This window comes from Stegodyphus dumicola, chromosome X2 (genome assembly GCF_044657685.1).
Source record: "Stegodyphus dumicola isolate Sdum_Otavi_A_Nest chromosome X2, ASM4465768v1".
NCBI classification, from domain to species: domain Eukaryota; kingdom Metazoa; phylum Arthropoda; class Arachnida; order Araneae; family Eresidae; genus Stegodyphus; species Stegodyphus dumicola.
The window spans coordinates 153570132-153588176 of NC_140781.1; the positions used below are offsets into that span (position 1 = coordinate 153570132).

The 18045-nt window shown below is 30.4% G+C and overlaps 1 protein-coding gene and 1 long non-coding RNA gene across 2 annotated transcripts in view; one reads left to right on the top strand and one right to left on the bottom strand.

Annotated features, from left to right (window-relative positions):
• The window catches only part of LOC146992950 (uncharacterized), a 28230-nt gene extending 17283 nt beyond the window's left edge, over positions 1-10947 (top strand). The window contains exon 3 of the long non-coding RNA XR_015039269.1: positions 10637-10947. This is a non-coding gene — a long non-coding RNA (uncharacterized LOC146992950). The remainder of the gene's footprint in view (positions 1-10636) is intronic.
• Positions 1-18045, bottom strand: part of LOC118187019 (bcl-2-related ovarian killer protein-like) — a 69101-nt gene that overhangs the window by 28930 nt on the left and 22126 nt on the right. The window lies entirely within an intron of this gene.

The window sequence follows — 18045 nt, forward strand, 5'->3', positions numbered from 1 at the left end:
TCACAGTAGACAATATACAATTTGAATGATAAAGCTTCACTTTCACGTCTCCAAACATTCAGCTTACCATCCGATCCATGTAGGTTGAATTTAGATTCATTAAAAAATATAACTGAATCTGAGCTTTTCCCCATAAAACCTCTTTTGCCTAATGAAAGAAGTCGTTTCTGCATCATTTTTTATTTTGCAAGTAAAGGGTTTTCCTTGTGGCGATACACATGCAAATCGCATTCCGCAAGGCATTATTAAACAGTTCGTGCGCTTAAATGAACAGCGCGATCTTTCTTAAATTCGACTTTTCATTCAGCAGCACTTGCATGATTATTACGGAGAAACATCCGTTTTAATTATCGATCGTCAGATTTTGTGGTCACCCTTTCCCGGTCTGACCCTGCCATTCTCTCAACATCACCAAGTTTCACGCTCCAATTTAATAGTTCTCAAAACTCTCGTTTGCTAGCAGCCAATTTTTTTAGCGATTACGATTGTCGAAGATCCTTTTTTAGGTAAAGCACCTGCCACACATGTTTTCCCATTGCGTTAATTCAACATACAGAGCCATCCTTTCAACGCTTAAAGAAAGAAAAAGACGGCCGTTTTAGCCCTGTGCCGCGCTTTGATGCGATAAAAATGTAGAATGATCTCATACTTTGCTTTGCAGAAACTAATGCAATTTATTATATATATATATATATATATATATAATAATTTATTTCCTAAACCGTATTGATTAATTGATTATATTATCTCCTATTTATTATTATATTATCTCCAATTTTCTGCATCCGCAGTTTGACAATATTCATTTCTCAAGAATCATCAGAGATTGTAAAGATTACTTCCCCGCAGTTGACACTATACCAATGATTGCATTTAAATATCAAAGGACCTTAAGCAACTTGCTTACTAACCACCATGAAATAGATGAAACTGCAGAATGACATTGTAAGACACCAATTTACAGCAATTACGTAGATTCTCATCACCAGCACATAATTACTGGCAACCTGAATATCATACAAAACCATCAACTAAAAACACTAATGAGTTATGGTACAAAATTTAGACCAGTCAGAAACATGACTACAAATTACTGTTACAAGACTTTCGAAAACAACATCAACGAATTTATAGTTAAAGCAAGCTATCAACTGAATTTTCCCATAGATACCTTCTTAAAATGGAAAGCTAAAATTCTTCAACGCATATCCACAGAAATCAGTCACCTCAAATTTAAAAGTACACTGAACTGGTCGCAACTTACATCTGATATTAGTAAATTAAAACAGCTTTTTACTATTACAAAAATAGATAAAGCAACTAATAACTTTAGCATTATATGAAAACAATTCTACACTGAGATTATTCATAAAGAACTTCTCAACGCAACTACTTATCAATCAGCCAACCTTACAGAAACATCTATAATAAACAGGATTAAAACTTTTCATAAGAAACTCAATATTACTTTCAATGCAAACTACAACAGATTTACTAATCTTTATGCGATTCCCAAATTCCATAAAACACCATTAAAATTTAGATTTATAGCTAATGGAACTAATAATTACAAGAAAAATATAGACTATTATTTTTCAATTCAACTTAATAAAATCTGTAAATTTATTTTCAATGATTGTAACACTAATCATAACTATTGCTGGATCATTCATAATAACACTCCTGTCATTAATACCATTCATACCATTAACATCCAAAACATTAACTGCTATGATTTTGAAAACTTATATACCTCACTTCCTCTAGAAGAAATCTATACCAGTCTACTTGATCTACCAAAACTTTTCCCTAATATACTCAATATCATGACTCTTGACAAATGGAAAACCTACCTAAAATGCACACTTTTTCATAACTACATCAAGTTTCAAAATCAACTTTTTAAACAAGTCAGAGGATTGCCAATGGGCTTACATTCCAGCACCTCGATCTGTAATATCTTTTTATTTGTCAAAGAATTTAACTTCCAAAAAAATCTACAACCACAAGAGTTAAATTACTACAAACACACCTACAGATTTATTGATGACCTTATTACAATTAATAATTTTGGTAAAATTGAAAACTCCGACATTTATCCGAATTGTCTTAAACTTAATAAAACTAATAATTCACAAAATAGCATAGACTTTCTAGATCTTCAAATCATTAACTACAAAAAAATTTTACTTTTTGACAAAACAAGAAACTTCAATTTCAATACTAACAAATTAATAAATTGGAACTCCAACATATCCAAAAAAGTAATTAACAATACTATAATTAATCAAATACAACGAATTAAAACTATATGCACAGATACAATAGATTTACAACGCGAAATTTTGATCCTTATCAAAATTCTCAAAAATAATCTAATTCCCTTTCAATTTATCAACCATTGCCTTAAAAGAGCAGGCGTTAAATACTCACTCTAAATCATTTAACTGATAGGGATATGATAATTTATTCCTAAACCTGAGAAGGCGGTATAAGTTGGATGACTGTCAGTTGAAAGATTTGTATATAGTGTAATTACTCAATTGTATATATTGTAAAAAGCTAATTGTCTTCAGACATATACTGTTACTATACTGTTACTAAAAAAATGGGCCTATTTCCTGCCTTTAGACTGTCTACTAGCTCTTGGATAGCGAAAATGCCTTTTTCCTTTCTTAAATTCTTAATCATTGCGACACGACAATTAGCCAGAAATTAATTAATTTCCATTCACTAGTATTTTTAAAAAAATCTTAACAGACGGTCTCTCTCAGATAAGAACTCCACAAAATACATCCCTCAAGAATTCCAAGTCCCACCCACTACCATAAATTTCTTCACCCAAGTCTTGCCGACTGATATAATTCAAAGCCCCTACTGCCGCTAAGAATTTTCGGACACCCTACACTTCTGAGTCAGACACGAAGAGAACACACTGCCAACTCCCCCACTAGAAAGAATGTAAGTTACTTAATACCTTTCTGGCCTTTATATCTTCATGTACATTCACTGATCTTATTTATATTATTTTCTATTTTATTTTTATATTATTTTTATATTATTTTTATGTTCTCTTTGATTTATTTTTGCAAAGTTTGCATTATTTATCTTTTTTATAATCTTCTATGTTTATTTCAACTTTACTTTGATTTCGATTTCATAATGACAATTTCCAATGTTTAATTTCTACAAATAATATAGTACTCAAATACATAAAGATGATAGTGTCGGGGACGATTACTCGAGTTTTACAAGATTTCTCTACAGTAATTGATTTTTACTCCAAATTGAATTGACTAAAATGCTTCATGAGAATCAGTTCTTTGAGTAACAACTATTCGCGGAAATATTTGGCCTGACTAGAATTGCCGGTTTGGCTTTAATTTATAACTCGAGTAAAGACGAAACACTTTCATATTTACGTATTTCTATCAATTATTGATCATTGAACGGGAGTTGGTTTGTTCCCCTTGAAAAGTCAACTAATTTCCGATCAATGACAATAATTACATGTTTTAATTTTTACTTTTACAATTGTAATATTATTCTTCGTGATGATTTAACTCCAGTCCCCGTTAAAACATTATTAACATTTTGCTTTCAAATTACTTCAAAACATCTTTCAAAATATAACTTACCAGTATGGATGCACACTTTTAAAATAATTCTACTTTAATTAAACTTAGGAGATAATATAATCAATTAATCAATACGGTTTAGGAAATAAATTATTATTAACTAACTTTGCAGCAATTGCGCAAGTAATAATAACTTGTATTCGCACTAAATGGATTTAAGTTCATACAACATTATATATATATATATATATACTTGCTTTTGATTTAAAACGTTTTTTAGAAGTTCCGCTTTTTCTTTTGTTCAAAACGTAATTAATATTTCTTTAGCACGTTGCTCTTAATTTAATGGTAGTTTATCCTTTTATTGTCTTATATATATAAACTGCTAAATATATATACTTCCGATTTCCCCAGTGATTTTCAGGTTTCTTAATTCAGAATTTAATTAATTATTTTAACGGGTTGCTTTTGATTTTTCCTTGTTTTTTACTGGAGGATTCTTTTTATTATCCTTTTAAAACGTTTATAACTTTTATTTTAGGGTCATGTCGGAGTAGATTTTATCTTGATGATTAATTAGATTAAAAAAAATTCTAAAAAATGTTTCACTTTTAAAATAATTTAATTTTAATTAAGGAATCTTAATTGGCATTTCCCTTCAGTTTTATTAATTGTCTTTTTCTTCTTGAATTAATTAATCATTTTTTTAATTTTTGAAATATTTCTGTTCATAACAATCATCTACATATAATTCAGAAACGTGGCTCTGTTCAAAATTCTTCGGCTGCTCCTTGAAAAAGACCAATAAATTTTCAACAATTTTTCATATTTTATATCAGTTTTATTGATTTTATTGAATTTCTTTATTTCAGTTTTCAAAATGTTTGTTTTTGTATAAGGTATTTCTCCCGCCTTCTTGGCATGCCGCCGTGATGTGGTGGCCTGCACACATCACGGCGGCAGAGGTCCGCGGTTCAATTCCCAGCGAAGGCTGTTGCTCATTTTTCATTTTTCCTGCTTCCAAAATACCTAATGTCTCTACATTTGTTTTAATTTTAACATGTGTATTTCCTGCTAAAATCTTGCCCACATTTCATGATTAAAATTTGGATTTAATTATTATTTTTTGATTTATTAATTAATTTCGCAGCATACTGCGAGACTAACTTTAATATATTTCTCAGTTTTTTTTCTATGTTGTATATATATATATATATATATATGTGTTTAAATATATATTTATAGATCTCTCTCTGTATATATTATATAAAATGAAAGCAAACTTAGCTGTTTTAATGCAGTAGAAACCCTGATAGCGTAGATGCAGATTATGTCGCACTCCGTAGATGTTGATCCGTAATGCAGAGCAGCTTCTTACTGATCTCTAATGAAGAGCAGCTTGGCAACCAACGCGGATTAAATATTTATCTTTATTTCAAAAAACAGCTTGCGGTCGCAAACAACTTGACACTTTAATTCTTGCCTTTTAAAGAACATTTACATTTTGAATAGCTTAGCGGTAAAAAGAGTAGCAGCAAGTTAGCAGCTAGACCAAAATGCAGAAATCAAGTTACATAATTGTGTTTCAGGATGAAATCTTAATTCGGAATGAGTTAGTTTCTGTTTTCAATGCGTTTGATTGGGTAATTAATAAACCAGTAAAATTATTATTGGCTGTTTGAATTTTATTTCCATTTACTTCTCCAGCGTTATATAAAAGTCATATTACATGGATTTCAATTTTATTTCCATTTACATCACCAGCGTTATGTAAAAGTCATATTACATGGATTTCAATTTTATTTCCATTTACATCACCAGCGTTATGTAAAAGTCATATTACATGGATTTCAATTTTATTTCCATTTACATCACCAGCGTTATGTAAAAGTCATATTACATGGATTTCAATTTTATTTCCATTTACATCACCAGCGTTATGTAAAATTCATATTACATGGATTTCAATTTTATTTCCATTTACATCACCAGCGTTATGTAAAAGTCATATTACATGGATTAGTCTAAAAATGATGAAGAGCAGAAAAATATTAATATTTTTAGAATAGAGAAGGGAAATAAACAATTAAAAATTAAGTATTAGGGAGGCTAATGGTAATTTAAATTATAATTTATATTTAGATATCTTTTTATCTTTCTTACACACACACACATATATATATATATAGAGAGAGAGATGATATGATATTTTAATACGGAGAAAACACCGGTACTTTAAACTTCCAATAGTCGCAATGGTTGCGTGGAAAAGGCAGGACGAAGAAGTTGACAAAACTAATTTCGGCGAATCACCATCTTTATTTTTAGGCATATCAAAATCATTTCTTTATAGACAATATACCTTTTTGATCATAAGCAATTACAATAATTTTTATATACACGTTATGTCATCTTAGACAAAGAACAAAGGAGGGAATAACAGTGTAGAGATTTTTCCGTGGCAAAAGTTAGAAAAAGGAATGGCGTAGTTGCTTGCGAAGAAGTATTTATACTAAGTAGGTGCATAAGTACAGCTAAACTGTGATTGGTTAATTTTAGGTTTTTGTTCCTTTTTTTCAAGTAGCGCTATGTAACTTGGAAAGATCTCGAATTTGGGAGAACAGATGAATTTAGTGCAGCGGTTCTCAATCTTTTGACTAACGGGTACAATCTAAACAAAAAATGAAAACCTTAAGTACCACCAGTACAAAGAACTACGACCACCACCACTTTTGAATAAAGCTCAGATCGCATAAATTTACGAGTGTTACAGAAAAAACTCAATGAGAATGTTGGGTTTTTAATTTTTGAATTTAATAGTTAAAAATACTTTGCTTCTTTGCCTACCACCTGTTTTTGTCTTGCGTACCACCGCTTGAGAACCCCTGATTTAGTGGGAGAACATAGGTTGCCAATCATTTTTAGCGTAGCTGTCGTATTTTATTATATCTCACACACATATATATAGATACATATATAAATATATATAAATATAGATACAGATATATGTATGTATGTATATGTAGATACCGGATTTTCAAATTTATATGCAGATTTGTGAATCTGTTAAAATTTTCAAAACAATCAGATGCAACAAAAGAAGAGTAATGAAGGAAAATTTTCGATTCATAACACATGTGTCCTTTATACTGCACTTGCTTTCTACATAAATCAAACACAAAATAAACACGTCCGAATTCGCGTATTAGAATCCTCTAAGATTTTAATCATTAATGAAATGCTTGGAATATTTCATCTTCCCCTAACACCTTGGATAACACTTAGTAAAAAACTGTGTAATTTCTGAACCCACGATGGCGTTCGGCAGATCGTTAATTTTACTTAATTAGCTTTTTTAAAAGACATTTTCTGAGAAAAGTTTTATTCGCTCGAGGGTGAGGCGAGAGCGAGAAATTAATTTATTGAAAGCTAGGAGGAGACCGATATTCAAAAGGTCAGGTGTCATGCAATGCTGTCAAATAATACCTCATAACAAGTTAAACAAATGATGTCGGAGATAACAGAGAAAGGGAAGATATATCGGACGAAGTGCTTCTTCCGCCATAGATGAGGCTCGAGAGCAATGGGATGCTCGGTTACCATAGCAACCCACCTGTATGCTCTACTCGGAACTAGAATTGCGTCCGAAAAGAATGAGAAAAATTTGTGCTTGTTACTGGTTGTCAAGACTGCTTGACGTTACAAGATAAAACACTTTTTTTAGAAAGATTGCATCAAGAAGCATTGTGAAAGATACTAAAGCGAAAAATAAAACTCTATCCGAGATCTTTCCACAAAATTGACAAAGGAATAAGAAATAAAAAGTCATATGTTCAGAAACGCTTTTCATCAATTAGTTTAAATAAGTTATGTAATTCTTTATCAATTCTTTTAGAACAGCGTAAAAATAATTTAGTCTTGAATACCTAAATAGCCCAAACTGGCGTTTTTGAGGAGAAGACTAGTTCAGGCGCTGTTTATTCTTTCGCTTCTTGAATATGCTGATCGATATGTTTTTGGCGAATATCCATTTGTCGAATACACTAAGCATTTTGTATTACAAAGGCTTGCAGGGATGACTTAAGTACCTTTACGTCGTCGAAGCAACCTATCATGCAATAGCACAGAAAAATAGGATGTAGGTATAGATAAGGAAACGTCACTAGCTTTGTAATAGTTTAACTAAATCCTAGTTAAGATGTTTTAATGAAAACAAAGTAATATTTAATTCCAGATTTAGAGTAATATACATATTTATCAGATATTCAATAGAAGAGACATATAAAAATTTTCATAGAGCTTCAATGTTTAAGTAGCCTTGTAAAACATAACTTTTAAATACATAGATATATTACACCATTGTGTAGTGATTCATATCCTCATGCGTACATCATCACTTGTACATGATGGTATAAATTATGCATATAAATTCGTGTAGGAAGAGATACGTACGTATGCATGTCTCTCGTTGACGCAGAAAAAGGTTTTATGTCGACTCTATAGTTACTAGTTTTTCGCACTTATTTTCATCTACTTCTTAACAGTTATGTTTCAAATTTATGCTTAAATTTTTATTAAGAGAAATCCCAAGTATTGTGCCATTACTTGCAGCATACAATGCACTTTTAGCACTTAAAAGTGTTTGATGAAACCTGAAAAAAAGGATTTCTGTCACACAGTCATCTGCTCGTCTTTATCGAGTATAGATCGTATCATCATTTTGTTTTCGACGTTTGCGTTAACAGCGTAATAATGCTAGGTTTTTTTTTTTTTTTTTAATTTTCCTTTTTCCCTTTCTGCAAAAATTCTTTCTTGTTACTTTCTAAACACAGAGATAAAAAGCAGTGTTGTTGACAAATTTATCAGCGGATGAGATATTACTTTAGTGTTCTTTTGATGTGTAATTCATTTAATTTTTGAAACATTTTTTATAAAATTTTAATATTTATACATATTTTTTTACTTTTAACCAACGCTGCTTTAATTAATTAACCTTCTTTCAACTAATTAACTGTTTATCTAAATAGTAATCTAGTAATTAATGAAATATTGGGGTAATAATTAATTAACTTATTTTTATACCTATGCGAGCATCAAGATTTTACTGAGCTACTGAGTTGCGTATATTTTGATCACAAATAGGCTTTAGAGCAGAATTAGCTAAATTTTGATGTTCTAAATTTCTCTCAATATACCGCTGCTGTTTTCATATACTTTTCATTATAAAATAAAATTAAGTAGAGTGGATAAGTTTCTCGTCTCTTCACAAACAACTACCAAATTACAATCTCCCAAATATCAGTAAGTCTTATATATATGTGATGTATCAGCTTTTGTCAAAAATAAATAGATTGTTGAAGAATCATAAATGTAGTCGTAGCTTAAATTATCAGACGATAAGTTTAAAAAACAGGATCCATTTATTATTATTCAAGACAAATGGGAGTTACAAAATCAGATATCCAGAGTAAATAAAAAGAATTACTAATAACTTTTTGTATGAAGTTTACTGCATCGTGACATTTAAGAAAAAGCCCCCGATATTCCTTTGCGAGTCCTTTTATAGCCTCTGGAAAGGCGGAGCTTCCAAGAAATGACGTCAGCCTCGACAGCCAATCCAGTTCGCTTTAAATATTTCCAGAACATTCTAAAACTGTACGTGTAGAAAAGGCGGGAAAAACAACTTGACTACGGGGCTGTGGATTTAATTCCACGTACTTTCAAATAAGAGAACGTCGCCATTAAAAATGAAAAGAACATACAGTTAGAATTTTAAGTGTATAAGTTTTTTTTTTTTTTTTTTTTTGTAAAACATGTTTGTATATTATTTTAAATTTGTTCATTCAAATAATCAACAAGGACGAAAAGTGCATTCAGAACTCTTTAATCATTCTTGTTAAATGTTTTAGCTAATTACCCTCTTATGAGTCTAACTGGAACATTAAACTGTGGATAATTAATCTACACTTAAATTCTGGTTTTTTAATTAATGATTATTTTTTAAATTACATCAAACATAAGATTGACTTTTACTTTTTTTTAATAGCTAAGAAACTGCGGTTGTTAACTTTTTTCCGTTACAAGAGTTTTTTTCACTTTCTAGGATAATATAGTCTTTTTCTAGTAAATTTTTCTAGTAGTAATTTCTCTAGTATTACTATATATTATTATTATTATTATTATTATTATTATTATTATTATATTAGTACTAACATGTTCAAAATCAATTATACTGAGAGAAATGACTTCATATGTCCAAACGGAAGAAAGTAAATGTGAAATTCTATTTTGGGGAATAGTTTTTCAGATTATTCTACTTATTATTTAAAATATTTTAAAGTTTAATACTAAACAAGTACTTTTAATTGTATTAAACAATTTTAAAGGAAAAATATTACAATTTTAGTACAAAAATTTGTTTCTGAATCGTATTTCTCCATCTCGATCGTTGGAGAATCTGTAGGTAAAAGTGATTCAGTATGGCTGTCATTTTAAGCTTAATATCAGGTAAAATTCCACATTATGGTAAACTCCGAGAGTTCGTACGAATGAAGTGCAATAACTATTTTCACCTTATTTCAGTATTACAATGTGTTTCCCAAAAAGATAAATTTTAAAAAAGCAAACTGCAAACATAGAAAAATTGCCGAGTCCAATAGAGTTATAAATGAAAAGAAATCTAATATTTAATCAACAAACATACTCATTAAACTGAGCGTTTTGTTATCTAATCTTATAATTCCTACAAAATTTGAAGTTACATTTAATCTTGTATAAATACAAAAAGCAAATAAATAAAAAGCGCAAAGCGGTGTTTGCATCAAAAGAAATGAAAATGATATTAAAAAGGCAAGTAATATGAAAAGTAAAGTCATATTAAAAAGTAGTTTTGCTATCTTTGATATCATTTTACGGCATTTTATATCTTTCCTTTTATAATTTTTAATTTGAAGTTTTATTTCTTAGAATTTCTACGTCTACTTTATTTCATTATTTTACATATATTTCATATTTATTTTATACTATTTTTGGTAACTCTTCTGTAACTTTTATTTCAGAAATAAAACACAGCCATTAGAATGAACAAATCATAATTAATCACGAAAGCTTCCTGGTTGATATAATTAGCCGAGGTGGTTTCCTCACCGATGGATCTGACCTCCAGTCTTTATTAAGATTTTTTTAAACTAGGATCGAATTGGTTATATAGAGATGTCATATATTATCTGGTTTGCTTTCGCAAAATCTTAAGCAAGTATTTAACCTTTTGAGATAAATGAAATAGAAAATAAAAATTTTGTTAGTTGGAAAAAAAATCGAATCCGTCAACCTGAGATTCAGATTGTGTGTCCACATTCTGCTTTCTCTAAGCCACATTGTATACCGAAAAAAATCTCTTTAAATGTTTCTCTGACTGCTATGCTGAATTCATCCGATTTACATTATGAATTTCCTACAGACCATGTACAGCAATAACTGTTTCAGTTCCTGATATTTTACATCATTTCCTCTGACTTTTTCTCTTAGACCAGACAAAAAGCTGGGAAAAACGTTTCTTTCCGAAAGAGTGTGCGCTATTATTTAGACTGCTGCACCACCTAAAGTTCGCATTGGCAACTGCTTGATCAACGGAAAAGTTCCTACTCTTCAGGAAATGCCAAAGGTGATTTAAAGTAACTGAGCAAGAAAAACTGTTACAGATTAGTTCCTACTTCGAGTTATAGTAAAGCAAGATGTTTATCAAGCTATATAATATACCGGATGGCCCAAAAATAAGCCGAACTTGACATAACAGACTTCATTTGCTTTGGGTTCGATTATGTTAGGCCACCCGATATAATATTGTTGAAGAGTTAAATATACAGGAATTTCACAAAACTTTACAAGTTATTTACAGTATACATGTAAAACCTGTATACAAATAATGTTGTACTGCATAGTGTGCACAGGTTTTAACCTTATGGTGTTGTTATTTAAGCTCCACGAATTAGGATTTTAAAAATAAGAATAACTTATTAAAAAAAATGCTTGCTTTTAGCTGAAGCGTTTCTATTCAGTATTTCTAGAAAAGCTGGAAATGTTATTATTAATTCCACTTCCGGCAATAATTAAAACACACAAAAAAGTTTCTGTAGGCCACAGAGAAGCATATGTTACCTATACCAGTTTCGTATGTTTTTGAAAACGCTAGGTAATATCTGCTATTAGCCATGGATAATTAGCATTTGTGATTTTTCACAGTCTAATCTTATAATAAGAAAATTTCCAAAATTTAAAGAATAATATGAAACTCGGCTTAAGTTTTATGTCATTGCACAAATACCGCCCACGAACCATTTCCTAATTTAAATAATTTGTGAATTATTTTGTGCGAAGAATAGAAATGCCGCACTAATTGCTACATTCGTATAAATTCCCTCTCTTGCTTGATAGGACATTAACTTTTAATCATTAATGATAGAGACATAGCGATGGAAGAAGAAGGAAGTAAAGCATCGAAGGCAAAAACGCCTCTGTAATAAACGATAATAGAAAGCGGTAAAACATAGTAAAAATGAAGCTTTATCGTATAAAAATACGATGGTGTACTTCAAAGGAAAAAGAAACATCGCAAGACAATTAAAATCGCTAAGGTATATAGAATATTACAATTTTTCTCTTTTTAATGAGATTTACAGAAAAAATACAGAATTTCAAACTTGATTTGACTATTTAATTACTAACTACTCCACGATAGCATCCCTCCCCACTGATTTCATAATCCAGGAAAAAGATATACTTTTGGAGGGAAGAAAATATGCAAGCATTGACCATTTACTAAAATAACATACATCTTTATAAATTGATAGAATTATACATTCCTTTCATCAGAAACTCCTTTGAGATCTGGAAGCTCTATTCAAAAATACTTCAAGATCACAAAAACTCAGCTTTATATATACTTTCACTTCACAGACTGAGAGGACATGTAAGCAAAGCACGAATGTTGCAGCGAATTCAAAATCGATACGAAAAGCATGCCGTCGTATTCCCTATTTGGAAAATGGACGACGATTTTCCACTAAATTTAAGATAGAAGTCTATTAAACCCTTTTCAATATGTTTCTTTAAATGGCTGCAAATTTTAATACTCCACAGTCAAAGCTTAATATATCAACTCAAGTTTAATGAGAAAATATTATGCTTTGCTTCCTATCGAATATCAAAGCTGTCGTTAACTTCTCCGTAATGCATGCAATTAGATGTTAGATAATTAATCTATAATAAGTTATGAAGCAATTCAATAACTATTTTTTGCAACTATTTCAAATTAGGTACATGTTCCCTAAAATTTGTAAACTTCAAGTCAGCAGTAATAAATTAGGAAAGTTCTATGAAAACAATTGAATTAATAAAATATATAATATTTACAGCATGATTTCTGTAAATTGACAGAGAAAGAAACAAAATAATCTGTTTTAAATATTCAAAGAAAATTAAGAAGGAGTTGATAGTTAAAGTTCTAGTCAAAGAGTAAAGTAGTAAGTGCTGAAAAATAACAATGAACGTTTTAGAAGTGCCACTAACCTGAGAATTGATTACAGTGCCTAAACATATTTCCTAGGATAACAGTACGACCGTTGCAAACTTTTCCGTATAAAAAAAAGATATACTACCCACATTCAATACATAACTAAAAAACTATCAAAATGACAACTTTTAGATGTGGTAAAATAAAGTGTGCAACTAGTATCATTAATTATGTTATTGATAATCCAGTTTCAGTGAACAGATTGTAATTTTTTTTTTTCGAAATTTCAACGGAAAACCAGTTAAACTTTTTTAATTTTAAGTTCATAGTAAAATTCTGACATAGAAATTTAAAAGGCACAAGGTTTGAGGAAACGTGCGTGAAGGTTTACATTTGATATTTTAGAAGACCGTACAAGTTATTTTAATAAGATAATATGCAAAATAAAAAAGTTGTTTAGCTAGAAAAATGTTAAAAAAGTAAAAATGTTACTACATTTTTCATGTAGCAACAGATGTTGAAAATAACTATGAGTTTTGACAACTCCAGAGAGGCTTCAAGTAAAATAATGCAATGAGCTTAATCCGAAATGCAGTTAGGAAAAGAAGGAGAATTAAGTTTGAGATTATTTTATTTGCTTAAGAATAAAAATTCTCTCTCTCTTTGCTTTCGGGAAGGAAGCAGAAAATTTTAACTATAATAAATATTTTTTTCTTTAGTAAGCGTTCTAGCCACAAAAGGCTATACAAAGCAATTTAACGCGAAGTTGGATCAAAGCTTAACAAGCATGGATATCAGCTGTCGGCAATTATAACACAAGGCCGAAGACTGCGTATCTTATCTTATCAAGCAGCCTAGTAAAGTGGCCTCAAAAAAGCAGGACACGCTTTGTCTTATAATCTAAAAAACCTTACTTTCAATATATGTGGACTAAATTTGGCTTCTGGCGGGAAAAACGGAAAGGAGAAATGAGAGTAAAGATCCAAAACATAAAATAACTGGTATATTAAAATAAAGGAACCTTAGTTTCTCATACTTTCTTGGGCTGTAATTTATGGATTTTTATAATTATTAAACCCGAATTAGATTTAATATTAAAACTTTTAGGATGAACTCTAAATATAGCTTTACGATCGTTTTCGGTTGATTAGCAAACAAATGAAAATGCAAAATATTTATCTACAAGGACCATTTTGTAACATAAAGTGTTTAATACTCTATTTTTAGTTTTATAACAGTTTCGTTTTAGTGTTGCATTAGACATTCTCAATGAAAATCTTTTTTTTTTCTCTTTTAACTTTAATCGGCTAAAAACATTTAGAGTTTTAAAGGAACTTTTTTCAGATTTAGAGGAATCCAGTAAAATGTGAAACGTATAATGTAGTTTGTTCCTTAAAGTGACTTACTATTTTATAGTACTATAAAGTAATGATTACACAGAAATCTTAGGTTAATGAATATGGCAAAGTGGCAAAGGCTATCTGCTTAAGAAGAGGGGTGCCTTCGTGGAGGACTTGTGAGGGGAACTGGGTCTTTTTTATGTTACACATTGAGAACACGGCGAAACCCAATGGTCATAAAGGGTTTGTTTGCCGGTTTTGTTAATAATATATTTCTTACTAAGACTAAATTCTCTATTTCATAACAATTTTAGATGTTCATCAGATACGTCCATTTCATCTTTTCCCTCTAATATTTAACTTTTATGTAAAAATATTAATGAAATAACTGCTGAAGTACAGAAAAATCAAGCAGAGTGCAAAATGTATACGTTCAACGTTTTCCTAAATTCAGTTATTGTGGAATAATGCTTATTTATGTAGAATTTAATTGTAAGCAGAGAAATATTTTTTATTCCTTACTAAAATATTTTCAGCTATAGAAACTGTTTAAAGCTCACTTCAAAGTTAGACATTTGGTGTTAATCGATAATCATTGATGCAGTCATTCTCTATATAAAATCCACTTAATTTTTATTCTGGTGAAGGCTGGCAGAAGAAATAGAATTTATAGGAAAGAATTAATATAAAAATAACGTGTTGTATGAAATATACCTTACAGTTTCACCTTGCCTTCCATTAATTTTCAGAGACGTAAGAGTGCACAAAGCATCATTCTTAATAGCATCATTGTGTAAAATAATGAAGTAGAAATAGCCATACATCATAAAAACTCCATTTCTGTCCTACTTGTGTACTCCATTCTTTCTCTCATTTTTGCATATCCAGTATTTAATTTAAACTTTTATTAATTTTCCGTTCTTGTATATAAACAAGAAACACTCAGATAGTAATCACGCAATAAAGAACAAATGTCAAATATAGTTAAACTGTTAATTGAAAACACAGTATATTAACTGTTAGAAATGTTTAATGCTCATATCACAAAAAAAAAAAAAAAAAAAAAAAAAAAAAGAAAGAAAGAAAGAAAAGAGTGGAGTAAAATTGAGTGAATTAGATACAGTGTAATATACACGAAAGGAAATGCCATTAAGCATTGTTTTAGATGATAAAGACTAAACAAATCATAAAAGCTTACGGTTGGGTTAAATCAAATTTCATTTCAGTACATAGCTCAGCAGCACATAGCTCTGTTGAAATACTGTTTTTGCATTTCTGTCTCGGTGATGTTAAATTGACTATAATTTCGCCGAAGTGTTTTTCGTTTCAGAGTTAAACTATAATCGAAATTCATTATTTTCTTGAAAGGAAAATCATTCGAAGGGGGGACTGCTCTTTATTCGAACATGTCGAATACTCAGATCATTAGTCGAAAATTTCGAAGTTTTCACTACAGTTTAGCACGCTATTTTGCGATCTTTAGAATTAAATTAGCACTTAATGGTCAGACATAGAGGCAAATTCAGCGTAGTTAACAATGCAGTCACGTAGTCAATAAGAATGGTGAATATTTTGCTTGCGATAGTGCAGGTTTGGAAGATTAAGAAAATTATCGATAATTCATGGTGTGGTCAGGGATAAACTTTCATTCATAATGCATTTGTTTTCGAATATACTATTTCATAATTACGCACTTAGAAGGGAATTTATAATTTGTAAATTACATATATATTCCGAGTAAAAAAAACTTATTCTACTAATAAAGCTTCAAATGAAATTAAAACTCCACTCAAAATAATGAATGAAATTAAAACTCCTGTGCTTTGCTGCGTTATCATATTTTATAGGTGCAAACGTTTTCGCAAAACACTTATGAAACGTGGGCACATACCATATTAGGATTAGCTAAAATAAAAATCTCTCGCTGTGCTTTATGGCGTATAAATTTCTTTTAATACGCTGAAAATTAAAAGCAAATTATTAATAAGCTATTTAATAAATTTTTTATTTCTTTCTTTAATATCGACTTGCATAATTATATTAGTTATTGCACAAAACCACTTATGACGGATCAGAATAATTAAAACAAAACAAAAACATGTAGTTATATATCCATTTCAGCATGAAATACGAAGCGAAGTTTTATTTATCGAAACTTAATCTATATGTTCTCAAGTTTTACATTATGCGTTTTTATTATGCGTTTCATCCCGTCGAACGTGATTTTATTTGAATATTCACCGCATACGTGATAAAAAAAGTTTTATTGCTCTCTTAGCAAATTTCAACAAACATTTGTCACCACCTTTTACCGCTTTGGTTAGCAAGTAAGAATATAAGGCATTTCTCCCGCCTTCCTAGCGTGCCTTCGTGATGTAGTGGTTCTGCACGTTGGGCCAGTATCCTTCGTCGCTCGATTCCCGGCGAAGGCGTTTGCTAATTTTTCATTTCTCCGGCTTTATCCAATAAATACCTAATGTCTCTACAGTGGCACCCGAACTAAAAGGGCGACGGATGATGATTCTCCTCACCCGGAATTTGGCGATTGGGTCCCCTAAAACCCTAGTCGCCCTTTAAAAGGGGAGTATATAAGGTATTTCTCTCGCCTTCCTAGCGTGCCTTCGTGGTGTATGGTTCTGCACGCTGGGCCTGTATCCAGAGGTCCGTGGTTTGATTCCCGGCGAAGGCATTTGCTAATTTTCCATCTCTCCTGCTTCCAAAATACCTAATGTCTCTACAAAAAAATTAGGAAAGTATGGAAAAAATACCTTCTTAGGTTTTCTTAAATAACAGTAAGAGACAAGTATTGAAATTTAATTTCCTATTGCAAGTGAGAATATATACATTCGATTTTTCGTTTTCAGTCTCACGTTCTTGAAATGCTACACATTAAGAGAATATAAGCATACAAATATTTAGACGAGATTTTTGTTTCAATCCTTGTAAGAATCATATAAGGTAAGAGACAGTATATATAATGATGGTTGAAATTAATAACAGAAACATCAAGCTTTCACCATTCCACCACCTTTCAAACATAGAGCATGAAACTTCACTTCATTTAATACAGATGCCTTTTTCTGTAAAAACTTGAGCATACATTAAAATATCGGAGCGCCTGTGAATATAAAGAAACCTTTCACATGAATCATTACTTAACAGGAAGAGCTCACGTAATCGTAAGAAATGATACATTAGCATGGACTTAACTGCAAATCTTACGCTTTACGTGGAAAAGCATTCACGAAACCTTTCTTTCTGAAGATTGAAAAAAACTGTTATTATGTATATATATTATTGGCTTTAATACGATGGTCAATGATTAATCATTGACCATCGTATTTAAAGAAATTTAAATTTCTATCAATAAATATTTTAATCAACACTTTACCAATATTACAACAGAATACAAAAGAATGTGAATTTCAAATTTGTATTTGCCTGCTACTACCTTATAACCGCACCATAGAGAAAACTTAAATTTTATTAAAGTTTCAAATAAAACAAGAAATCTGTTCCCAGTAAGGTCTCACCATGTATATATTGGCATTTAGAATGGCATTGTATATAACCTAAAACCTTTCTTTTATTTTAAAAAGAGGTACAAGTGTAATGC